This window comes from Scyliorhinus torazame, chromosome 14 (genome assembly GCF_047496885.1).
Source record: "Scyliorhinus torazame isolate Kashiwa2021f chromosome 14, sScyTor2.1, whole genome shotgun sequence".
In the NCBI taxonomy this organism is placed as follows: Eukaryota; Metazoa; Chordata; class Chondrichthyes; order Carcharhiniformes; family Scyliorhinidae; genus Scyliorhinus; species Scyliorhinus torazame.
This window is the reverse complement of record NC_092720.1, coordinates 35445150-35471626: the sequence shown is the minus strand read 5'-3', so window position 1 is coordinate 35471626 and position 26477 is coordinate 35445150. Positions and strand designations below refer to the sequence as shown.

At 46.6% G+C, this 26477-nt stretch overlaps 1 protein-coding gene across 5 annotated transcripts in view; it reads right to left on the bottom strand.

Moving 5' to 3' along the window:
* LOC140389631 (transcription factor Dp-2-like) overlaps positions 1 to 26477 on the bottom strand; it is a 246866-nt gene that overhangs the window by 131685 nt on the left and 88704 nt on the right. Inside the window, exon 1 of one of the 5 annotated variants that reach the window (XM_072473920.1) lies at positions 899 to 1001. The exons of the other annotated variants lie outside the window; for them this stretch is intronic. The gene's annotated coding sequence lies outside the window, so the exon portion shown is untranslated. Of the gene's footprint in view, positions 1 to 898; positions 1002 to 26477 lie in introns of those variants that run through there. 5 annotated transcript variants of the gene reach the window in all.

Here is a 26477-nt window from a genome sequence, read left to right as displayed (position 1 = left end):
TAAGATATTGTCTTAATGCAATGCACCCCAAAAAAGTGTGGAAAAGTGCTCCTGCACAAACTGACCAAAGGTAGCAGTCGTCTCTTGCACGATCAGATCATTGACACTATTTTTGATTACACTAGTCACAGATTCAAGCAATTCAAAATATGTCAGGTGGGAGGCGGAGAGAGGGAGAGAGAGAGAGAGAGAGAAACAGAGGAAAGAAGCAGAAGTATTTTATTTGCCAGCCTACATCCCAAGTGGCAGATAGCAAATGGTGCTGCCCACACACAGACACTGCCTGATAATAAACCATAAGGCAGCAGAATGCATCAGCTCCTTTATGAACAAACAATGGCTCAACTTCATTAGAATACAGCTGACCCCCAACTACTACTCCACTGCGTTGATTTCAAGGAACAAAAGAAAAACATCACAGCAGCAAGATAATCTAGGAATATACAGGTCTGGCACTTTTAGAGAATGTGCTAGGTTTTTTTCCTTTTTAAAAAAAAAAGAAACACACCATGCGTAGAAACTGAAACTTGTACTTTACTCAGGGCACCTTTCTTAACAGAGCCACCACCATGTTCTGCACATGTTCTTAAAATTAACATTTAATTAAGTACAGTAACAGGCGGGTCACCAGCGAGGCACCACGGAGCCCGTGAGTTGATGGAAATGATTTCCACTCTTTTTAAATAATGTCTGCTGTAAGCTAGGCTTTAACTTTGCCCCTCCCCCTCACCACACCATGCACTTGGCTTAACTGAAACTTCCAGTATGCTTTGCAACTGGGGCAATAAGCTAACTACCACTCCAGGCTCGCTGAGGATAACATACAGAAAGGGATGCAGGCATTGTTTACTCGAAGGCGGCTGTAGTAATGATAAGTTATAGAAGCTCTCTCTTTTACCTGAACTCAGAAAGCATGCTCTCTCTCACTGCAGTACCAACAGAACACTCAACAGTCTTTGTTAGCATTCAATGGAAACTTGAGACTCCAGCAGACTGTACCAATCAACTACAGGATGCCACCGCCCCCCCCCCCCCCCCCCCCTCCCCTCCCCACACCAAATCACACACACTTCCAAGACATCCTGTGCACCCATCAGCGCTTCATTTTGAAATCCACGTTCGACCTCACCACTGTCGCTGTCCATCAATGGCTAACAGCTAGGAAGGAAAAGCAAGAGGAACATCAGTGATTCTTACAGCAGCTACTTGAGTCTGCCCAGCACACAGGATGCTCAGCAGTACAGGGCACCTCTTGTATGTGTAAGTGTCTGTTCAAATTGGAAAGAGGTAATCAGGCTTATATCCAGGACTTTCTTTTCTTTTAACTAAAAAAGATCATTCAGGAAGTAAACATTCCATTGCCCATAAAATGGAATACTACAACGCTTACTTTGGCCCAAACAAATGACAGAACAACAAATGCATGTTTGATGCTGAAACCACATTTGCTGTTTTTCCATCTGCAGAAAGGAAGTTAATAAAAAAAGAGAACTTTTTATCTGCTCGTTTGTTTAAACCTATTTAGGTGCACACACGCACAGGTTAAACAGTCAATTTGTTTCAAAAATCACACTGGTACAGGAAATCTGAATGGATGAATATAACGATACAAAATACTGTCTCGTCTTGCAGTGGCAACGCAACGGTGCAGGGTTGGAAGTATGCAGCCTGCTGACCTCGCCACCCACCGCTCACCCACCCCAAGCAGCGACACTGTAGGGAGAGCAGATGGACCAAGTAGTGAAGGCTCAGAATGACTAAACAATATCAAAAATCAAATAACGCAGCAGATTCTCAGTAAATATTAACTGAGCAAGGGCAATTTCTTGGGCACAATGAAAATGGGAAATAGGAATTTTAAGACTCAGCCCGTGGTCTCAAAAATTAAAATGTGAAGAATAAAGGCGTTGAATGTTGATTCAGAGGCCTGCAGAACATGGAATGATTTGTATAACTAATTATTTTGATATCCCCGGAAGAAACCTGTAACCTGACATTCCAGTGAACCCGCCCAAACTGGACCAACCACAATAAGTTGTATGAACCGCCAATATGCCAGACATTAAAATAATATTCTTAAATGTCAGAGATTCAATTACTTGATGAAGAAAACAGGGCGGGATTCCCCGATCCTGGGGCTAAATGTGGATGCCATCGTAAACGCCGGAGCGTTTTACGACAGTCTCAACAGGCCCCTAGGATCAGCGATCCTGCGCCGCACAGGGGGCCAGCACGGCACTGGAGGGCCTCGCGCTGCTCCAGTTGCCGATACGGGCGTCAGGACTTGCGCCGCTGGTCCGCGCATGCGCGCCACGGCCGGCGCGAGTTTGCGCATGCGCATGGGTTGCCTTCTCTGCGCCAGCCCCGACGCAACATGGCGGAGAGCTACAGGGGCCTGCCGCAGAGGAACATAGGCCCCGCACTGGGATAAGCCCGCCTGCTGATCGGTAGGCCCCGATTGCGGGCCAGGCCACCGTGGAGGCCCCCCCCCCTGGGGTCGGATACCCCTCGCCCCCACCAGGCCGCCCCCGCAACATGAACGCCAAGGTCCCGCCGGGTAGGACCACAGGAGAATGACGGCGGTGGGACTCGGCCCATCGAGCGCCGGGGGGGGGGGGACACGCTCCGACCGGAGCTGCGCCGGCGCCGATTCTCCGGTCGCCAGAGAATCGGTGGACTGGCGTCGCGTAATTCGCCCCCCCCCCCCCCCCCCCGGCGATTCTCCGATCCGACGTGGGGTCGGAGAATCCCGCCCACCATCTTTGGTGTACCCGAGGTCATAATGTGCACATCCGGTTTTTTGCAAGAATCCTATCCCACTGCCACAGTATTCTACTCCTCCAGCCTGAATTCCTAGAGGTCAGAGATCCATGCTTATCGCTGTGGCCAGGTGGCTTATCGTTGGCGGACAGGGAAAGCTCTCATTACCTCGCACATGGGATTGTCACTGGACGAGTAATCCAGAGGCCCAGGCCAATGTTCTGGGGACATGAATTCAAGTCCACAGCAGCTTGAGAAATTTGAATTTAATCAATAAATCTGGAGTTAAAAGCCAGTCTCGGTATTAATGATCATTGCTGCTTGTCAAAAAAACCCATCCGGTTCACTCATGTCTGGCCTACATGTGACTCCAAATCATGTCAGCGATGGGGCTGACTCTTAATTGCACTCTGAAAAGCCTTGCAAGCCACTCAGTTGTATCAAAATAAATACAAACCATTTTTTTTAAAAAAAGGAACGAAACCGGATGGACCACCAAGTATTGATCTGGGCACTGGAAACACAATAGCACACCCAGCCCTGTCGACGCTTACAGAGTCCTCCTCACTAAAATCCACAGGGCTGTACCATAATTAGACGAGCTGTCCCGCAGGCTTGACATAGTAATACTCACAGAATCATACCTTACAGAATCCCAAGCACCACCATCCAAACAAAGAACAAAGGACAAAGAAAAGTACAGCACAGGAACAGGCCCTTCGGCCCTCCAAGCCCGTGCTGACCATGCTGCCCATCTCAACAAAATCTTCTGCACTTCCGGGGTCCGCATCCCTCTATTCCCATCCTATTCATGTATTTGTCAAGATGCCCCTTAAACATCACTATCGTCCCTGCTTCCACCACCTCCTCCGGCAGCGAGTTCCAGGCACCCACTACCCTCTGTGTAAATAACTTGCCTCGTACATCTCCTCTAAACCTTGCCCCTCGCACCTTAAACCTATGTCCACTAGTAAATGACCCCTCTACCATAGGAAAAAGCCTCTGACTATCCACTCTGTCTATGTCCCTAATAATTTTGTAGACCTCTATCAGGTCGCCCCTCAAGCTCCGTCGTTCCAGTGAGAACAAACCGAGTTTATTCAACCTCTCCTCATTTCTAATGTCCTCCATACCAGGCAACATCATGGTAAATCTCTTCTGCACCCTTTCCAAAGCCTCCACATCCTTCTGGTAGTGTGGCGACCAGAATTGAACACTATACTCCCAAGTGTGGCCTAACTAAGGTTCTATACAGCTGCAACATGACTTACCAATTCTTATACTCAATGCCCTGGCCAATGAAGGCAAGCATGCCGTATGCCTTCTTGACTACTCTCTCCACCTGTGTTGCCCCTTTCAGTGACATGTGGACCTGTACTCCTAGATCTCTCTGACTTTCAATACTCTTGAGGGTTCTACCATTCACTGTATATTCCCTACCTGCATTAGACCTTCCAAAATGCATTACCTCACATTTGTCCGGATTAAACTCCATCTGCCATCTCTCCGCCCAAGTCTCAAAACGATCTAAATCCTGCTGTATCCTCTGACACTCCTCATCGCTATCCGCAATTCCACCAGCCTTTGTGTCGTCTGCAAACTTACTAATCAGACCAGTTACATTTTCCTCCAAATCATTTATATATACTACAAACAGCAAAGGTCCTAGCACTGATCCCTGCGGAACACCACTAATCACAGCCCTCCAATCAGAAAAGCACCCTTCCATTGCTACTCTCTGCCTTCTATGACCTAGCCAGTTCTGTATCCATCTTGCCAGCTCACCCCTGATCCCGTGTGACTTCACCTTTTGTACCAGTCTGCCATGAGGGACCTTGTCAAAGGCCTTACTGAAGTCCATATAGACAACATCCACTGCCCTACCTGCATCAATCATCTTTGTGACCTCCTCAAAAACTTCGATCAAGTTAGTGAGACATGACCTCCCCTTCACAAAACCGTGCTGCCTCTCGCTATTACGTCCATTTGCTTCCAAATGGGAGTAGATCCTGTCTCGAAAAATTCTCTCCAGTAATTTACCTACCACTGACGTAAAGCTCACCGGCCTGTAGTTCCCTGGATTATTCTTGCTACCCTTCTTAAACAAAGGAACAACATTGGCTATTCTCCAGTCCTCCAGGATATCACCTGAAGACAGTGAGGATCCAAAGATTTCTGTCACGGCCTCAGCAATTTCCTCTCTAGCCTCTTTTAGTGTTCTGGGGTAGGCCCTGGGGACTTATCTACCGTCATATTTTTCAAGACGCCCAACACCTCGTCTTTTTGGATCTCAATATGACCCAGGCTATCTACACGCCCTTCTCCAGACTCAACATCCACTAATTCCTTGTCTTTGGTGAATACTGATGCAAAGTATTCATTTAGTACCTCGCCCATTTCCTCGGGCTCCACACATAGATTCCCTTGCCTGTCCTTCAGTGGGCCCAACCTTTCCCTGGCTACCCTCTTGCTTTTTATGTACGTGTAAAAAGGCTTGGGATTTTTCTTAACCATATTTGCCAATGACTTTTCGTGACCCTTTTTGGCCCTCCTGACTCCTTGCTTAAGTTCCTTCCTACTTTCCTTATATTCCACACAGGCTTCGTCTGTTCCCAGCCTTCTAGCCCTGACAAATGCCTCCTTTTTCTTTTTGACGAGGCTTACAATATCTCTCGTTATCCAAGGTTCCCAAAATTTGCCGTATTTATCCTTCTTCTGCACTGGAACATGCTGGTTCTGAATTCCTTTCAACTGACATTTGAAAGCCTCCCACATGTCAGATGTTGATTTACCCTCAAACATCCGCCCCCAATCTAGGTTCTCCAGTTCCTGCCGAATATTGTTATAATTAGCCTTCCCCCAATTTAGCACATTCACCCTAGGACCACTCTTATCCTTGTCCACTTTAAAACTTACTGAATTGTAGTCACTGTTCGCGAAATGCTCTCCGACTGAAACTTCTACCACCTGGCGGGGCTTATTCCCCAATACCAGGTCCAGTATAGCCCCTTCCCTAGTTGGACTATCTACATATTGTTTTAAGAAGCCCTCCTGGATGCTCCTTACAAACTCTGCACCGTCCAAGCCCCTAACACTAAGTGAGTCCCAGTCAATATTGGGGAAGTTAAAGTCTCCCATCATAACAACCCTGTTGCTTTTACACCTTTCCAAAATCTGTCGACCTATCTGCTCCTCTACCTCCCGCTGGCTGTTGGGTGGCCTGTGGTAAACCCCCAACATTGTGACTGTACCCTTCTTATTCCTGATCTCTACCCATATAGCCTCGCTGCCCTCTGAGGTGTCCTCCCGCAGTACAGCTGTGATATTCTCCCTAACCAGTAGTGCAACTCCTCCACCCCTTTTATATCGCCCTCTATACCACCTGAAACATCTAAATCCTGGAACGTTTAGCTGCCAATCCTGTCCTTCCCTCAACCAGGTCTCTGTGATGGCAACAACATCATAGTTTCAAGTATTAATCCAAGCTCCAAGTTCATCTGCCTGGGTATGTCCTACCTCACCAACAGAACAGACCCATCAGAGGTGGCGGGGAGGCATCATACCTTAGTGTCCTAGGCACCACCATCCCTGGATATGTCCTACCAACAGACCCATCAGTGGCGAGGCAGCACAGCCAAGAAAGAGCTGCCCTGGGAGTCATCGAATTTGGACCCCATGATGTCATGTGACATCAGGTCAAACATGGACATGGAAACGTCCTGCTGATTACCACCTCCTATCCCCTTCCTTGCTGCCCACTGACGAGTCAGAATCTTCCACTTTGCTTAGCAGTATCACTACTGACCAAGGTGGCCACGTCCTAAAGGACCTAACTGGTAAACTGGGACTGCAGCAGGTGATGAGGGAACCAACAAGAGGGAAAAACATACTTCATCTCATCCTCACCAGTCTACCTGTGGCAGATGCATCTGTCCATGGCAGTATCGGTAGGGGTGATCACCACACAACCCTTGTGGAGAGGATGTCTCGTCTTCACATTGAAGATGGGACCTCCATCATTGTGCTAAATGGATTGATTTCAAACCGATCTAGAAACTCAAAACTGAACATCCATGAGGCGCTGTGGGCCATCAGCAGCAGCAAAATTGTACTCAACCGCAATCTGTAACCTCATAACCCGGAATATCCCTCACTTTGCCATTACTATCAAGCTGGGGGATCAACCTTGGTTCAATCGAGTTTGCAAGAGGACATACCAGGAGCAGCACCAGGTATGCCTAAAAACAAGGTGTCAGCCTGGTGAAACTACAACAAGACTACTTGCATGCCAAACAGCTGAGCGATCCCACAACTAACAGGTCGGATCTAAGATCTGCAGTCCTGCCACACTCAGTCATGTTTGGTGGTGGACAATTAAGCAACCAACCGGAGGAGGCGGCTCAATAAACGTCCCAATTCTCAACGATAGGGAAGCCCAGCACATCAGTGCAAAAGACAAGGCTGAAGCATTTGTAACCATCTTCAGCCAGAAGTGCCGATTGGATGGTCTACTTTGGTCTCCTCTGGAGTCCTGGAGCCTTCGCAGGTTGCAAACTCAACCTGAGCAAGAGCGGAATCCTCCCCGTGAACCCCCCGGGGGGAGAATCAGAGCTGCGGAGGTGGGACTCGCTCCCGCTCTCCCTCGTAGGAAGAGTGCAGACAATCAAAATGAACATGCTGCCAAGATTCCTCTTCCAATTCAGATCCCTCCCAATCTTCATCCCCAAGGCCTTCTTCACCAAGGTAGTTAAATTAATTCTGGCGTCTATGTGGGCAGAAACAAAATCCCAGGATCCATAAAAGTGTCTTGCAAAGAAGGAGGAATGTGGAGGGCTTGGCTCTGCCGTACCTCCTATTCTACCACTGCCAGCAAACGCAGAAAGGGTGCGAGGGTGATGAAAGAGCCAGAGGCGGAATGGGTAACAATGGAGGAGACCTCCTGTATGGGGACATCCCTCAGAGTACCAGCCACGACCCCACTCCCATTTCCCCCAGCCACGTACTCGAGAAACCCAGTGGTGGTGGCCATGCTAAGGACTTGGAACCAGCTCAGGCACCATTTTAATCTTGGTGCAATGCCCACTATGGCCCCCATCTTCAAAAACCATAAATTAATCCTGGCAACAATAGACACCACCTTTTAAAACTTGGGGACAGGACCAAGGGGTACTGACATTAGGGGACCTGTACATAGACGGCATAGAAGCGACCCCGAGGGAACTAACAGAAAAGCTCCAGATCCTGAAAGGGAACAAACTCAATACCTGCAACTGAGGAACTTCCTCTGCGAGGAGATCCCAACGTTCCCCCAGCTACCCGGCCACACCCTGCTGGACAGACTGCAAGCATTGGGCGAGTAACGGTGCCATGCACGAACAGCTGCTAGCGAAGGTAAGGAGCCCGCTGGATGAAACAGGAGAAAGATGGGAGGAGGATCTGGGTATAGAAATAGGGGGAGAGACTGCATCGAAGCGCTACGTAGAGCAAACTCCACCTCCTCATACGCAGGGCTGAGCCTAACCCAGCTAAAGGTTATGCACGGGGTGCACTTGACCGGAACGCGCACGAACGGGTTCTTCCTGGAGGTGGAGACAAATGTGAACGGTGCCAGGGAAGCCAGGCTAACCACACCCACATGTTCTGGGCCTGCCCCAAACCTGTCGGGTACTGGAGCACCTTTTTTGAAGCTGTGTCCAGGATTGTGGGAGTGATATTGACAGCAAAGGAGGCGAACTCCAGTAGGTTCCGCACGCTGGCTGCTCTGATATCCTATCACTTTGACCGGTGTATCCATTTGACAGGTTAAAAATATTTTTATTAGTGATTTGTAAGTGATATCCTATCAGAGAGATGTGTGTTTGTATTTAATAAATTGTCAGAAACCTTAAAAAGAAAACTTGACACCATCCAGGACAAATCAACCTGCTTAATTGGCACCTCACTAAGGCTACTTCAACAGCACCTTCCAAACCCATCACCTCTACCACCTAAAAGGACCAGGGCAGCAGATGCACGGGAATACCACCACCTGCAAGTCCCCCTCCAAGCCACACAACATCCTGACTTGACAGTTCCTTCACTGTCACTGGCTCAAAATTCTGCAGTTAAAGAATCTATAGAATCCCGACAGTGCAGAAGGAGGCCATTCGCCCAATCGAGTCTGCACCGACTCTCTGAAAGAGCACCCTACATAGGCCCACGCCCCACTTAACGTTTGGACACTAAGGGGAAATTTAGCATGGCCAATCCACCTAACCTACACATCTTTGGACTGTGGGAGGAAACCGGAGCACCCAGAGGAAACCCACAAAGACACAGATAGAATGTGCAAACTCAACACAGCCAGGTGACCCAAGATTGGAATTAAACCCGGGACCCTGGCGCTGTGCTAACCACTGTGCCACCACGCCTTTCTAACAGCATTATTTGTGTACCTACGCCGCCTGGACTGCGGTGGTTGAAGAAGGCAGCTCACCACCATCACATCATTGGGTTCTGCTTTGAGTTCTATAAAACCTGACTCCCTGAACAGACCCATGGGCTGTTAAGGCTATTCCACTACATACTGAAAGTGGTCTCTCCCAGAATCCTTTAAGTCAGCCACATCTACCCTCAAGTTTGGTTGGGGCAAGGGTCCCAGTGCTTGTAAAGCCCACAGAGCTATACCCTCCTAAATTGGCCTTACAACATAGTGGCTTCTAGTCCACCTGGATCAAATCAAATTCCTCCAAGGATGCCCTCCAATCGTTTAAGTATTATGCAACAGCACATTCACCCTTGCCCTGACACGACTGTTGGATATTGGAAAGGATTTTGGCCAGGTACAGTCAAGATTCATGTTTATTGCGCTTGAGTAAGTGTTCTTCGGAGGTGCACTTAAAAAGATCTAAATCCTTTTCTACCATATTTCATCCTCCATATTCTGCTATGTGTTACCAAGCCTCGCCTCCAGCCTACCAAAGAATTGAGCCAAACCTCAGGCCAGAAACACAGTTGGTTAACTGGGAGGAAAAAGCCTTTGCCTAGGATATCGCAGCACAGATACAAAAGACAAATTCCTTTATCTGGACAAATACAGGCTTTGAACATTTCGGCAGGAATAAATTCTTCACTCTCCTTTCCAAAATGTATGCCAACATGAACGGGTGTAACAGTCTGGCCATTTCATTGATGGAAGAACTGAGCAACATAAGGATGAATATGCCAGATGCTGCCTGTTTTCAGCTTGGCACAGCAGTTCAAAGAAGCCTGCACTGCAAAACGGTCCAAACCTGACCTTCTATGCTGTACCACAGCAGAAACCTCCTGAAGGATCTCAGTGCCAATGGTTTCAAAACATGCCATTTACAGCACCAGAAGGTTGGGCCAACTGCTTCACCTGTGACAAATCGCCTCCTTCCAGCAGATGGTCAGCATATTTTATACCATTTCACTCAGTTGCTTCCGCCAGCCCCAAGTGAAGCCCTTTCGTGTATAGGATTGATTGATTGATTGAGTGATTGATTTTTATTGTCACATGTACCGAAGTACAGTGAAAAGTATTTTTCGGCGGCCAAGGGAACGTACACAGTACGTACATACTAGACAAAAGAATAATCGACAGAGTACATTGACAAATGGTACATCAACAAAGAGTGATTGGTTACAGTGCGGAACAAGGGCCAAACAAGAGCATCAGATGCAGCTGAAAGTAGCCCCTCATGTGTACCAATCCTAGGGCAAGCTGCCAGGTTGACAGGCCGTAGCATTCTGCACACTACTTAGAAGACGTTGTTGCTGCTTTAGACTTTTGATACACCTTCCTTACTCCTCACTCGAGTTGATTCACCTTTCACTGAGATCCCCTGACCCTAAAATATATAAAACAGTATAGCCATGTACAGCCCTCATGTTTCTGCCGCTATTGTGAAATGTATATTTATTTATAGCGTATTATATAGGACCATGTACAAGAAAGTGGGTGAATTTTTCTTTCAAAATAAAAGCATAACCTTTAAATGTAATCTGTAAACCGCAGTCAATATTTGTTGTTATACAAAATGGCACACATGTATTTCACCCACCCCCCCAAAGTTTTTCGAGAAGGTGCTGAGTTATGCTAATCTTGTCCATAACTCAGGATTGTGGGTTTAAGTTTCACTTCAGGAGATTAGCACTCAATCTAAGATGACACGATCCGGTTCTGCAGGATAAGATAAAAAGTACAAACATTTCGGCCCATGTGCATGTTTATCCATGAAAATCTATTGAGAATCTCACTTTCTTTCTGTGTAGTTTCTCTCTCTCCCCACCCCCCCCCCCCCCCCATCTCATTTCAACAATGAGACGGAGCGATTGCACCCTTCATCCCCATTCCAACGACCAGCAAACTCCTGACTGCTCAACTTAATTTCGTCTCCTGCTGCAAACTGACATTGTAAATGGCTCCCTATCCTCAATGGCCATCTCCTCTCATTCATCATTGCTCTCTCTCCCTGGGTGTCAGCTGTGATTCAGTGGATGACACTCTTGCCTTGCATTCAGGAAGTTTTTGGATTCAAGTTTCACTCTCCAGGCACCAAAATCTAGGTTGATATGCCCAGTCCAACACAGAGAGAGTGCTGCACTGTCAGAGGTGTCGTCTTTCAGGTGAGATGTTTGAACCAAAGCCTGCTCTAGCCTCTCTGGGAACGTCGGAGATCCCATAGCACTACTTCAAAGTACATAGAGCAGGGGAGGTACCTCCAGTGTCCTGGCCAATATTTATCCCTCAATCAACATCAGAAAACATTATGTGATCACTATCAGATTACGGTTTGTTGAGTTTTGTCACGTGCAGATTGGCTGCCATGTTTTCTACATTACAACAGTGACTCCACTTCAAACGCATTTCAATTGGCTGTAAAGTACTTTTTAAAAGGTGTGATATAAATGCAAGTCCTTCACAGAATCCTGACAGTGCAAAAGGAGGCCATTCAGCCCATCAAGTTTGCACTGGTTCTCTGAAAGTGCAATCTACCTAGTCCCATTCTCCTGCCTTATCCTTGTAACCTTGCAGAGTCTTTCTTTACAGATAGCAATCCAATTCCCTTTTGAATACCTCGATCGAACCTGCCTCTGCCAACCTCTCAGGAAGTTCGTGCTAGACTCCAACCACCCTCCGGGTGAAGACATTTTTCCCTCACATCACCTCTACTCCTTTTGCCCACTATTTTGAATCTGCACCCTCTAGTTCTTGATGTATTCTTGAGAGGGAATAGTTTCTCACTATTAACCCTGTCCATACCCTCAGGATGTTGAATACCTCTATCAAGTCTCTTTTCAGCCTTCTTCTCTCCAAGAAAAACAGACCCAACCTCTCAAATTTATCCTCATAGCTACTGTTGCGTATCGCTGGAATCATTCTTGTGAATCTCCTCTATTCTGGATGCAGTACTTCAGATGAGGCCTAACTAGTGACTTAAACAAGTTCAACTTGACCTCCTTACTCTTGTACTCAATGCCCATATTAATAGATGTGGAGATGCCGGCGTTGGACTGGGGTGAGCACAGTACGAAGTCTTACAACACCAGGTTAAAGTCCAACAGGTTTGTTTCGATGTCACTAGCTTTCGGAGCGCTGCTCCTTCCTCAGGTGAATGCAGAGGTCTGTTCCAGAAACACATATATAGACAAATTCAAAGATGCCAAACAATGCTCGAGCGACAGTTCCAACGCGCCACAGCGAAAAACCGGACCGACCTCCTCAGAAGACAAACATGGGACACAACCGACAGAATACCCTTCGTCGTCCAGTACTTATCCAGAGCGGAGAAACTACGTCATCTTCTTCACAGCCTTCAACACGTCATTGATGACGATGAACATCTTGCCAAGGTCATCCCCACACCCCCACTACTTGCCTTCAAACAACCGTGCAACCTCAAACGAACCATTGTTTGCAGCAAACTACCCAGTCTTCAGAACAGTGACCACGACACCACACAACCCTGCCATGGCAATCTCTGCAAGACGTGCCAGATCAACGACATGGATACCACTATTACACGTGAGAACACCACCCACCAGGTACGCGGTACATACACGTGCGACTCGGCCAATGTTGTCTACCTCATACGCTGCAGGAAAGGATGTCCCAAAGCGTGGTACATTGGCGAGACCATGCAGACGCTGCGACAACGAATGAACGGACATCGCGCAACAATCACCAGGCAGGAATGTTCCCTTCCAGTCGGGGAACACTTCAGCAGTCAAGGGCATTCAGCCTCTGATCTCCGGGTAAGCGTTCTCCAAGGCGGCCTTCAGGACCCGCGACAACGCAGAATCGCCGAGCAGAAACTTATAGCCAAGTTCCGCACACATGAGTGCGGCCTCAACCGAGACCTGGGATTCATGTCGCATTACATTCATCCCCCACCATCTGGCCTGCGAAATCCTACCAGCTGTCCTGGCTTGATACAATTCACACCTCTTTAACCTGGGGTTAACCCATCTCTGGATCTGTAAAGATTTAATCACCTGCTAATGCTCGCATTCCTAGCATTGTTTGGCATCTTTGAATTTGTCTATATATGTGTTTCTGGAACAGACCTCTGCATTCACCTGAGGAAGGAGCAGCGCTCCGAAAGCTAGTGACATCGAAACAAACCTGTTGGACTTTAACCTGGTGTTGTAAGACTTTGTACCATATTAATAGAACCTGTGATACGGCATGCTTTATTAACTGCTCTCTCAACATGCCCTGCCACCTTCAAAGACTTATGTATATGTGCATCGAGGTCCCTTTGTTCCTCATCTCTTTTACAGTTTCTCCCTTTATTTTTCTGTAAAAAAACACCCTCAATCTCTCTATCCTCAGTAAGTACCACCCTGTTGCAAACCACACTCTCCTCTCTAAGGTTATGCATGAGTTTTCATCTCCCAGATCTAGGCTCATCTCTTGCAACTCTTGAATCCCTTTAAACTTGGGGTTTTCCCCATAATCACAGTATTGAAAAGGCAAATGAAAGGACACAAACAGCACTCTCTGTAAACTGTAACAATATAACCCATATCCTTAATCTTTTTGCAGTCTTTGACTTAATTCATCAAAGTGTCTTCTTGTAAATCCACCTCACTGTTGTCTAGCTTGGTGGAATTACCTTTGCTTTGTTCCACTCTTGCCTACCGAATTGTAGACAGAATATCTTGAACAATGGCTTCTTTCCCACCCCGACACTCTCACCCCAAAAAGGACACCTTCTTTCTCCCTCTACATGCTGACATAATCTTCAGAAAGTCCACTCAGGCAGGATGCAAGTAAACATTGGGAAGGCCAAAGGCATTATTTCTGGAGCCTTGAGACAGGCTCACCCATCCGGTTCTGGGCACTGCCTCAGGTTGTACCTTGGTCGAGGTAAGGAAAAACATTTTTGGGAGCCAGTGTGTGCCAGCTGTAAAACACTTACTTTGGGTGTTCATTTAAGAATGTCACTCACCACAATGTTTCCATGCTCGGAATGTTGAATAGAGTTGAATTTATCCTCGTACTCAGGACAACTTTAAAATGTGCAATGCAGATTGTCGTATTGGCACAGTGCATGGTACAGTTCCTGCAATTGTTTGTGTAATTTAAGAAGCAAATGCCCATTACCAAGTTGTTATTCAATATAATTGTTTCAATCAGGAACAGTGAACAATAAATAGACTCAAGACTCGCCTGCATTGATATTTATATTGAGTATTTGTAGGCCAACCCGGCGAGGAGCATCTAAAGGATCAAGAAAGTGGCTCACCTCCACCTTCCCATGGGCAATTGAGTAATAATTGCTGCCCAGCCAGCGATGCCCACATCCCATGAACGAACAAAAATAAATAAATTCTTCCCCCCCCCCCCCCCCCCCGCTCACAATGGGCGGGACCAAGCCATGCTTGCGCAAGTAGGCCTTAAACCTACTTACGGCTATCTGCCGGCGATCACCCGGGGGAGGGGGGGAGGGAAGGTCTCCTGGGCTATAAGGAGGCCCCCGGGTGGCCAGGGATAGTGCAGGGTGGTTCCCTGCCCCCTCCCTGGGACACAGGAACCTTGGCACTGCCACCCTGGCACTGCGAGGGTGCTGGGGTGGCAATACAAGGGTGCCTGGGTGCCAAAGTAGCACTGGCAAGAGTCAGGGCCCAAGGGGGTCATATCCATGAAAGGAGGGTGGAGGGGGTATGAAAGGTACTGGGGGTGCAGGGCAGGTATTAAGGGGCCTCTGGAAGGTTGGAGGAGGGGGGGGAGGGAAATGTGAGCAATAGGGGAATAGGGGTCCTGGAAGGGGAGGGCCTATAAGTAGGGTGGGGGCGGGGGGAGCCAGGGACCCCACAGCAGGGTGTCCTCACTTGGGAGGGGGGGGGGGGGGTTGTCAGGTGATGCCAATGTGTGTGGGGGATGATGGGGGGGGGGGGGGGGTGTTGGGGACTCATAAGCTCACTTCGAGATCAGGGCACCCTTTCAAAATAGTGGCCCGGTCTCTGAGTTCAGCTCCCCAGTGCTGAAAAAAATTTCTAAATGGGCCTAAACCAGTGAGAAACTACCCAGGGCCCAAAATGTGACCAAGGCTGAGATTGTACAGCCAGGTTGCACCTGAAAAGCAGCTCGCTGCGGGATCTACCGCAATGGCACATCCTTCCTTAGATACTCCCCAGGGCCCAAAATTGCTCACAAAACGGGACTATGTGTGGCCTCAGCCGCGTGTTCCCCGCCGAGGCCCCCTATCTAACGCGAGTGCCGTTTTATAGCCATGTGTTTCTTGGCGCTGCAAGCAGTTGGTGCAGTGAACACCCTTATATTAATAAAACACAACGATTTCGAACAGAGGTCAGGAGAAAATTCTCTATATAGACTCACGGGGACATGGAATTCACTCCCAACATTCAGTCTGAGGCAGAAACTACATCCACATTTAAGATTAATAGTCTGGATAGGTGGTTGAAGGAAATGGGGTTGACGGGACACCGAAATAGGGTGGGTAAACGTGATTCAAGCTACGCAGAAGTTAAAAATTTTTTTTAGAGTAGCTAATAATTTTTCTTTTCCAATTAAGGGGCAATTTAGCATGACCAAACCACCTAACCAGCACATCTTTGGATGTGGGGGTGAGACCCACGCAGACATGGGGCTACGCAGAAGTTATAAAAACATAAAATGCTGTAAAAACTCAACAGGTCTGGCGGCATCTGTGGGGAGAGAAATAGAGATCACGTTTCGAGTCCGTATGACTCTTGTTTGAACAACAGAGAGAAGGTATCAGAAGAGGATGATGTGATTGGCTGAGGAACAATATACCATGGTCACAGTTACATAGTAGCCATGATGTGGAGATGCCGGCGTTGGACTGGGGTGGGCACAGTAAGAAGTCTTACAACACCAGGTTAAAGTCCAACAGGTTTGTTTCGAATCACTAGCTTTTGGAGCACCGCACCTGAGGAAGGAGCAGTGCTCCGAAAGCTAGTGATTCGAAACAAACATGTTGGACTTTAACCTGGTATACTAAGACTTCTTACAGTTACATGGGAATTCATTTGTGACTTTGGTTAGGACCGCTTAAGTACTGGAGTGGGTAAAAATCTTTTTCGAGGGATATATGAAATATGAGCTACTGAATGACACTATAAAAATGACACCCAAAATGTGACGCAATACATGGTGCTGGGTAGAAATCTGTTACAGCAGTGTGCACTTTATCCTATGGTTCTTGCTATTGAAATCGGAGTGTGTGTTTGTTGAATAGAAATAATCTTGGAAAATAATAAGAGTATAAAATGTCTGTTTTTAATTTGCCATGTATGGTTATGATTAAGAATTCATGGCTGGTTAAAACATTTTAATTTTCACCAGTACTTGACCAACATACACATATGTGTAGTAAGGAAGATAGATGTTTTTAATTTATTTAATTTTATCAACAGGCTGATACATTGAATAATGTTGAAAAACATTAAAATAGGGTAGCTGGAAATTTGCAGATTGGCGAATCTAAAATTTAGCATAGTTGAGCAGTGGAGAAGTTGTACGGTGTGATTTTTAAAAAAAATAAAAGAGTGGTGTTGAATGGAAAGGTAGGGCTGTTGACGACAATTCACCTCTTGCTATCCTGAATCAGGGTTTTAAAGAGAATCATCAGTAACCGTAAGTAAAATCAATAAAAGGTCAGTTAGAACGAATACATTTCAACCCTGTCGAAGGACCATTTCGATCCCAAAAGCTGGGTGACACCTTGAGCACTCAACGTGGGCTGAAAGTTTCACTAGAATCCCTTGAGATTGTGTTTACCGCTTTTCCCCGGTCCTCGCTGGCGAAGTCACGAGGTTCACCCCCACAAAGAGCGTGAACCTCATTTTAATAGTTTTGCATTCATTTAAGTATCGTTAACTCCCCCCCTCCACACGATCTCCCCTCATTAGATATTCACACCTCGCTGACGTGGCCTTTGGCCAGACGAGAAGCAGTTGACGGGATTTCTCCGGGGGCACAGAGGTACGTGCAGCCCCCGGGGGCAAGGGAGTGGGGGGTGGGGACATGCCTGGGCAGTTCCCTGGCACAGATTGGCACTGCCAGGGGCCTAAGAGGCCCTGCCACACTAGAGTGACGGCCCCCATTCATCCCTTTTGGTCTCAGAGGCTCAGGATTTGGAGAGAAAACTGGAATGTGCAATTGGAGAGTTAGATGCCAAATTCTGGTAAGATTCTGCCTGTTCCACAAATGCTGCCAGACCTGCTGAGTTTATCCAGCATTTTCTGTTCATTTCCCCCCCCCCCCCCCCGAATTCCCATCACCTGTAGTATTTTGCTTTTATCTGAACCCTATCAATCGTTTCAAGTGATCTCTCTTGAAAACGCTTTTCTCGAAATGGGGGCCTGGGAAATTAAATTGAGCGTTATTCTCCTTGCATGCATCAATAGAACACTCAAAAATAGAACTGCTAGTGAATTAAATGGAATACTTTACTGCCTGGCAAGAAGGTACTTACAAGTACCAACACATTTTCTGAGATGTCAACCCAGTAGAAGTGTTATTGTTCTTATTATTAATCCCTTACAGAGCAAGGCAAAGAGTCATAGCAGGGGAAAGAATCAGAGTAAGATTAAATAATGGAACTAAGGGCGACAAGGGCGTTAAAAGAAGAATGAGACCATGCGGTACAGCAGATTGGTGGTTGCAAACATGTCAAGTTGAATGGAGAACCATGGGCTCGACAGCTGAGGTTCTGAAAGTGCGATTGTAAGTGGATTGGGAGACGGTTCTGTTTTTTACGGGGCTGGACACAAAAAGAAATATAGTTGGGAGGGGGATATGGGTGGACAGCAGTCACGTGGAAATTAATGCCTCGGACACGCTTCCGAGTATACTCGTGGGCTGGGGTTTTCCAGCCCCGTCGTGGCAGGACCCACCGCAGGAGATTTGCCGGCCCCGGCGGTGGACGGGGCTGGAATGTCCCGCCCATACATTGATGCTGTTGGCGGAGTAATTAGATAATGTAAAAATGCAATAAACAGAGAATGGACAGAAAAGGGGGCGAAGGGAGTTCAAATGGAACAGATCCAGAGAAATGGTGGAAAACATTGTCTTGGTCAAATATGAGCGGAATCAAAGAGGGTTATCATTGAATTGTGAAAGGTTCCTCATGCCGACCTAATCCAGTTGAATTCACCAGTTGAGTCACTTGCAAGACAGGTAGAAAGGTTTTCTGATTATTTATTCTTGAGATGAGAGTATCACCGACCAAGCCAACATTTATTGCCCATTCAAATTCCCCTAGAAAAGTGGTGGTGAGCCGGGTTCTTGAACCGCTGCAGTCCATCTGATGTGAGCACTCCCACAGTGCTGCTGGGGAGGCTGTCCCAGGATTTTGACCCAGTGACAGAGAAGGAACGGTGATATAGTTCCATGTCAGGACTTGGGAGTGGAATGGACAGATGGTGGTGTTCCCATTCATCTGCTGCCTTGGTTGTTCCAGGTAGTACAGGCTGGGGATAGAAAGTGCTGTGGACAGAGCCTTTGCAAGTTACTATAGGACATCTTGTGGATGGTAAACACTACTGCCACTGTGCGATGGTGATGAAGGGAATGGATGTTTAATGTGCCAATACGTGGGTTGCATGTCCTGGATGGTGTTGACTTACTGGATTGTTGTTGGACCTGTACACATCCAGGCAAGAGGAGAATATCCCACCTCACACTTAACTTGTGCCTCATCAGGCTTTGGGGGGGACTGGAGGTCAGTTCCTCGCTCCAACCTTTCCTCATAAGACAGCCCACTCATTTCTGGTATTAATCTAGTAAACCTTCTCTGAACTGCTCCTAATGCATTGACATCTTTCCATAAATAGGGAGACCAATACGGTACACAGTACTCTAGATGTGATCTTACTAGTGCCCTGTACAACTGAAGCATAACTTCCCTACTTTTGTAATCAATTCCCCTCACAATAAATTATAATATTCCTTAGCTTTCCTAATTACTTGCTGTGCCTGTAATCTAGCCTTTTGCAATTCACGCACTCAAGGATGCCCAGATCCCCCTGAATCTCAGCGCTCAGAAATCTCTCGCCATTTTTATTCTTCCTGCCAAAATGGACAATTTAACATTTTCACGCGTTGTACTCCATTTGCCAGGTCTTTGCCCATTTAATTAACCTACCTATATCCTTATGTCTCCTTATGTCCTCTTCACAATTTACTTTTCTACCTATCTTTGTGTTGTCAACAAATTTTGCAACTATACCTTTGGTCCCTTCACCCAAGTCATTGATTTAAATTGTAAAAAGTTGAGGCCGCAACACTGAACCCTATGGCACACCACTAGTCACATCCTGCCAACCAGTAAAAGACCTATTTATGCCAACATTTCTGTTGGCTGGTCAATCTTCTATCCACGCCAATTATACAATGCCATTACCCCTAACACCATGAGCTTTTATTTTTTGCAATAACCTTTGAAGAGGCACGTTATCAAATAACTTCTGGAAATCTACAAATAAATGTGGGCACCACGTTTCACATATAAAATGTTAGAGTTTGGGTATTTGATAATAGTCTTCTCATCAAGCAAGACACATTGCAGCACGGTAGCACAAGTGGATAGCACTGTGGCTTCACAGCGCCAGGGTCCCAGGTTCAATTCCCTGCTGGGTCACTGTCTATGCGGAGTCTGCACGTTCTCCCCGTGTCTGTGTGGGTTTCCTCCGGGTGCACCGGTTTCCTCCCACAGTCCAAAGACGTGCAGGTTAGGTGGATTGGCCGTGCTTAATTGCCCTTAGTGTGCAAAAAGGTTAGATGGGGTTATTGGGTTACGGGGATAGGGTGGAAGTGAGGGCTTAAGTGGGTCGGTGCAGACTCGATGGGCCGAATGGCCTCCTTCTGCACTGTATGTTCTATGTAATGAACAAATCATAAGTAGCTGTATGAAAGTAACTGCTGATCTCTCCATGGCACTACGCTCAAAACAATCTCCTCTCCTACAAACAGTTCTCCGCCCATTGTGAAACAGAGTCTTTTACGCCACATTTCAAACTAATTCTCGCTTATTCTGTGCTTATTTGTCATGAACATTTCCCATTGTGATCTGTCTCATTGCAAGACACTGCTGGTAAATAAATAATGGTTCTTGGCTTGCTTGCTTTTATAATGACCCTCATTTCACTTCAAATTAAATTAATTATGTTTGATGCCAAGACACTTCAAGGTGGAAAGGTGCTACATAAATAGAAATATAACTTCTCCTGAAATGTTTGTGCACCTACTAAATTTCCATCTGTCATTCAGCAGCAATATTGAAGTTAAATTAATTCACTCCATTTGTGGATTTAAGTGTGCATTGCTCACTGATACAGAAAGTGGAGAAGCGCCTTCTCCGGGTCACACTTCTCACTGACGCCCTTCAATGTACCAATTCTGCCCCAGAACAGTCTTCCTGATATAGAAACTATATAAAACATCCCGTCTGGGCCACACCCCACCACAAGTAACATCGCAACAGTAATATCTCAAACTCGGCGTTAAGCAAAGATTCTGACAGATATGCTGCACTGGTAGTTAGCAATCTAGAAGTGCTTGAACTCTCTTTGATGCCCCACAGAAGCTGCAGTGGAAGGAAAGGGTGTGCACAGTCTTTTGCAGAACTGTAGCCAAGCCTCATTGTAAGGATTTCCATCATAAGCCAATGAGATTTATTTTTATTTGCTGTGCCACGTTTCGTTTATGCTTTGGAACAAACAAGTTGTTCATTACTTGCAACGCGCACAACAAAGAGAAGCCAGTTTTTCCAAGATTTGAAACCTATCGTAAGCCAAATGTAAAATCTGATTAACTTATTTGAGCGGCACTTTTGTAGCTTGCCTGTCCACTAAACTCCAAACTGTTTCCTTTGTGGAAGGAAGGGTGATGTAAAAAGAATGAGAAGACACACATAAAAGCTAATGGGAATAGAAGGTACTCGGCATTCCTGTTTAGCACAGAGCTAAATCGCTGGCTTTGAAAGCAGACCAAGGCAGGCCAGCAGCACGGTTCAATTCCCGTAACAGCCTCCCCGAACAGGCGCCGGAATGTGGCGACTTGGGGCTTTTCACAGTAACTTCATTTGACGCCTACTCGTGACAATAAGTGATTTTCATTTCATTTCATTTCATTCCATTTCATTCCATTTCACTGTCAATGTGCATTCATAGTTTTTAAGACAAAGCATTATTCTGCATGGATGCTAATTACTGAAATTGAAGTTTGTGAAACGATTTATTTTCACCCCTCCTTTTGGTCTTCCCTACATTATACTACATTTCCCAACCAAGGGGGGAGGCCAGAAAAGCTGTCTCCACATTACTGTTGCTCTTGCCAATTGAGACGGTTATCCAACATCATCAAAACCAATCTGGATAATGTAGGCATCCCAACAATGTTTGCCTCCACAAGATCAGGAATTCTGAGAATAACCCCAAGCACTCTACCGCCAAGTTCTGAAGCACGAAATGGACTGCGTTAACCAAAGATACTCCGATCTGCACAATATACCAGCACTTTGTGTTAACTTTCAACAGCCTTTCTTGGAGAAGCAAGCATTAGTTGAAGGATCCCCCCGTGAAGGACAATCAAAAGTGAACGAGTACAGGAAAACTTGGCGAGACCAGTATTGTTAAACATCATTGTCCGTATTTTTGTAGGGCTCTTGGACAAGATACAAGAGTATTTGGCAGCAGATGTGGAAATGCAGTCTCATCAGGAGAGATGGGGAAAAGAGAGAGTGGTGGAAGAACTTGCACATACGTACAATTACATACCCTTAGGACATCCCAAAGCACTTCACAATCAATGGATTACCGTTTGAGTACAACAACTCTTTGTTTTGTGCACAAACAGCTATGAGATAAATGACCAATGAATATGCTTTGGTTCAGAGAAGAAAGTTGGCCAGGGCACGAGGAGAACGCCTTGCTCTTCGTTGTTGCTTTTTTGGGGCGGGGGGGGGGTACTGGAATCACATGTAAATGGGCAGAAAATTGAAAACTCGCGAAAGGAAAACTTCTAATTACTCTTTTCACACCTCTATGCATGCCAAAATAAACAAAGCACCACTGTGAAATGTCCATGGAGATACAGTAAATTCTAACATTATCCTTCGACACACTTCTATCCCAACAGGAAGCTGCTCTAGCTCGTCGGGGTACTCAAAAATGTTCTGCTGTTAATTGCAACCAAACTCAGAACTGACCGAAGCAAACAGAAATTTGGGTTAGGCATGATATAGAAAAACTGATCACTTGGTTCATCCACACAAGATAACAATGCAGTTTCCATAATTTCTGTATTTAAGGCACCTTCATTCAATTTCGCAGCGGTCAGAATCAGGCACGTGCAGTTCCTTCAAAGCTGAATTTGCAATTTAGAGTACCTGCATACAAATAGAGCAGGTTTGGCAAAGATAAAAAAAAATGTTAAACTCATTTATAAAGTTACCTTCTTCTGTCTCTCAAAATGTGCCACTAACCACAGATAGCTTGGAAGTTCAATAATAGGCGAGTGCTGTAGCCATTCAGTTGCAAATTGAGATCTTCGGTGTGGGATAAATGATCAGTCCACTAGATTTCTGGGTAGAGATGGTTACGGACAGGATTCTTGGGCAGAATATGGTGAGAACACTCTATTCTTCTTCGAATACTGCGACTGGGATTTATCGACATGAACTACTGTAATAAGGAATTGCAGCATTCCCAACCCAAGAATGGCACTTTTAACAAAACTGAATTCACTTTATTGAATAATGGATTAGATTATTTTTCCAAATCCGGATATGACGTTTGAGCTCATAAGGTTCTGGCCCAGCAAAAATGCTACCAGCTGAGCCCAGCTGACACTACACATTTGCTCTACCCATTACTGATAGTCCAATAAAAGCAATTCTATAGTAGAATACATGGGCATGAGCAGTACACAAGTCCTCTGAATCAGAGCACTCAGTAAGCCAATGAGATTTTTTAAAAGATACTTTTCATGTGCACAGTAGTTAGTTTTTGGCTTTGTTACCTTGAAAGTAATATCCGAAAGTAGGGATGCTGATCTACACAACTATGTATTTGTGTCCTGTTGGATTTAAATGTATTGCTGCCCGTGGCCATGTCAAGGTAAAGAGAACAAAATGAACTACAGAATACCAGATCCAATGTAACGCTTCAAAAACCGAATGGGACTGAATTTCCGCCAAGCTACCAACCATTTCGTCTTTTATTTTGCACACAATACAGTGCGCATTAAGACCTTTGCTGTTCTTTCTGATGCCTTTGCATGGACAGCCACCTAAGAAATCACATAATTTTATCTCTTGTAATTTTAAACTCAATTTATAGCTAAAGTGATTTGGTAAATGGCAAGATCAAACAAAATATTTTTTCACAAGAATTTTAAAAGCCCGAGTAGCAACTTGTATATTAAGTACTTTACCTTTCTAAATATACAGTCCATTCCAAGACACAGTCATCACAAGATAATCAACAAGGTACGCCATTCAGCCCATCATATTTGTCTTCCAGAAAATCCTCCCAATGTAGTTTGTACATTAGTCCAACATTTTCACCTCCATCTTTTAAGTCATTCAATAAAACAAAGTACACAAATCCCTACAGTGCAGAGCAAGGCCATTTGACCCATCAAGCCTGCACCTATCCTCCGAAAGAGCACCATAACCCAGGCCCACTACCCTGCCCTATTCCCGTAACCCCACCAAACCTTTGGACACTAAAGGGCAATTTAGCATGGCCAATGCACCTAACCTGCACATCTTTGGACTGTGGGAGGAAACCCATACTGACAAGGGGAGAACATGCAAAGGCCACACAGAGAGTCACCCAAGGCCGGAATTGAAACTGGATGCCTGGCACTGTGCCCCCCTTCTTAAACTGTTCAATGTCTTCAGCTGAAAACAGCCGAACCTAGAACAGGGATTTATGACAGAAATTCAAAGGGATAAAACGATGCGCTGCCCACTCCATGTTGGACATCAACATGGAGGAATCCTGAATCATAATTTGGTCAGTTAGGTGAAATGAAATGAAATGAAAATCGCTTATTGTCACAAGTAGGCTTCAAATGAAGTTACTGTGAAAAGCCCCTAGTCGCCACATTCAGGCGCCTGTTCGGGGAGGCTGTTACGGGAATAAAATCCATCAGCATGCAAATGCAAATCAGGTGCAATAAAATCCATCAGCATGCAAATGAAGCAATGTAGAGAGAGCTATTCGATATGGCTGCACAGCCTCTTCCCTGTAGGGACATAAACTTACTTAGCTCGGTGCAACCACAAACTTACTTTCACCTAAATTGGAAGAACCTGGGCCGGGATTCTCCAATCCCGTGGCCAAGTTCTGACGCTGGCGTGAAAAGCGGCACGAGCCACTCCGGCGTCAACGGGCCTCAAGTGGCAGGTATTCACCCCTTCCTAGGGGGCTAGTACGGCGCCGGAGTGGTGTCCGCAGCTCCGGCGCCCGAAAGCCGGTGCGTGTCCATGCATGCGCGCCACGGCCCCGCGTGTTCGTGCATGCGCGTGCGTTCCCGTCTCCGCACCGGCCCCCGGGCAATATGGCCGAGCCCTACAGGAGCCGGGCGTGGAGGAACATAGGCCCTCACGGAACTAGCCCGCCCGCCAATCGATAGGCCCCGATCGCGGGTCAGGCCACCGTGGAGCCCCCCCCCCCCCTCCCCTCCCCCCAGGGTCGGATCCCCCCCGCCCCTCCACCAGGACAGCCCCCGCAGACAGAACTCCGAGGTCCCGCCAAGTGGGATCATACATTACCCACGCCGGCGGGACCCGGCGGGAACTCAGCCCATCGAGGCCCGAAGAATCGCTGGCGGCGCCACTTCAACAACCCCGACCAGCGCGGCATCAATCCCGTGGGTGCCGGGAATCGGCGGGCCGGCGTGGCGCAATTCCCGTGTCCCCCCCAGCAATTATCCGACCCAGCGCGGGGTCGGAATATCCCGGCCCTGATCTCCCAGAAACCATTATCCTCTATCACCCTGATTATTCCCCCAATACAGCCATAATCCCTGCTTCCATAAGTCCAAGAGGATGAGACTAAAATGTTTTTTGGCGGAAAAGTGGCTTTGCGACTCATTGCCAGATCTTGCTGGAGCATAGAGTATTACCAAATGTTGTTCTCGTCTGCAAAAACTACTCGCGATTCCAGGATCATCCTGGAATGTTACGCCTTTCCCCCATTATAAACTGCTCTTCTTAAAATCTTCGCCTTTGTTCATCCAACCTCAGCTCTAACAAGTACAAAAAGCTCATGGGCTTCTTTGTCACAAAGAATGAGACCATTCATTCAGCTGCCTCTGCTGCACCTTCCCTTCGCCACGCCCACCCGGATTAACTGCCTCCAAGGTTCTCCCTTAACCTAGTCTTGAATTTTCATTTTTCTGGAGTTGCACTTTTCCAGGAGACCCATCCTCTGCTCCTTCAACACTATTCTTACCGAACCGACCATCTAACGTCTTTCTCGCCCACATGAAAGCAAATATTGGTGACAGTTCTCACTCACATACTGCCATCACCACCACCCCTAATCAAAAAGAAACAGGCTTGATCCCCCTCTGCCATTGTAAATTGCTGCCCCATCTTCAAGCCCCCTTTCCTCTCCAAACTCCTTCATCACGTTATTACCTCCCTAATCCGTGCTCATCTTTACCTCAACTATATTTCCAAACCCCTTTAATCAGCTTTTGACTCCTGCCACTGCCCTTAACAAAGTCAACTATTACATCATGTGTGACAGTGACTACAGTAAACTATCCTTCCTGATCCTTTTCAAACTGTCTGCAACAGTCTTTGACACTGTTGGCTATACAGCCTTCATCCATTGCTTCTCCTCCATCACCCTGTTAGATGTGTCTGTTGCTTCTGCTTGGTTCCATTCCTATCTATCCAGTTGTAGCCAGAGGGTCACCTGGCTTCTCTTCCAGTTCATGAGCACTTATCTCTTCTCTCCTCTCCAGCTATCCCCTATTTCTCATCAACATGTTCCCCGTTGGTGACATTGGGTTCCACATGTACACTGACGACACCCAGTTCTACCTCACAAACCTCTCGGTCAATGCCTCCATAGTCTCCGACTTGTCTCGCTGCTTGTCCGATATTCACTGGATCAGGAGGAATTTCCTCTATCTAAACATGGGCAAGACCAAAGCCATTGTCAGAAACTCTGCTTTCCCCAGTCACCAACTCCAGCCATCT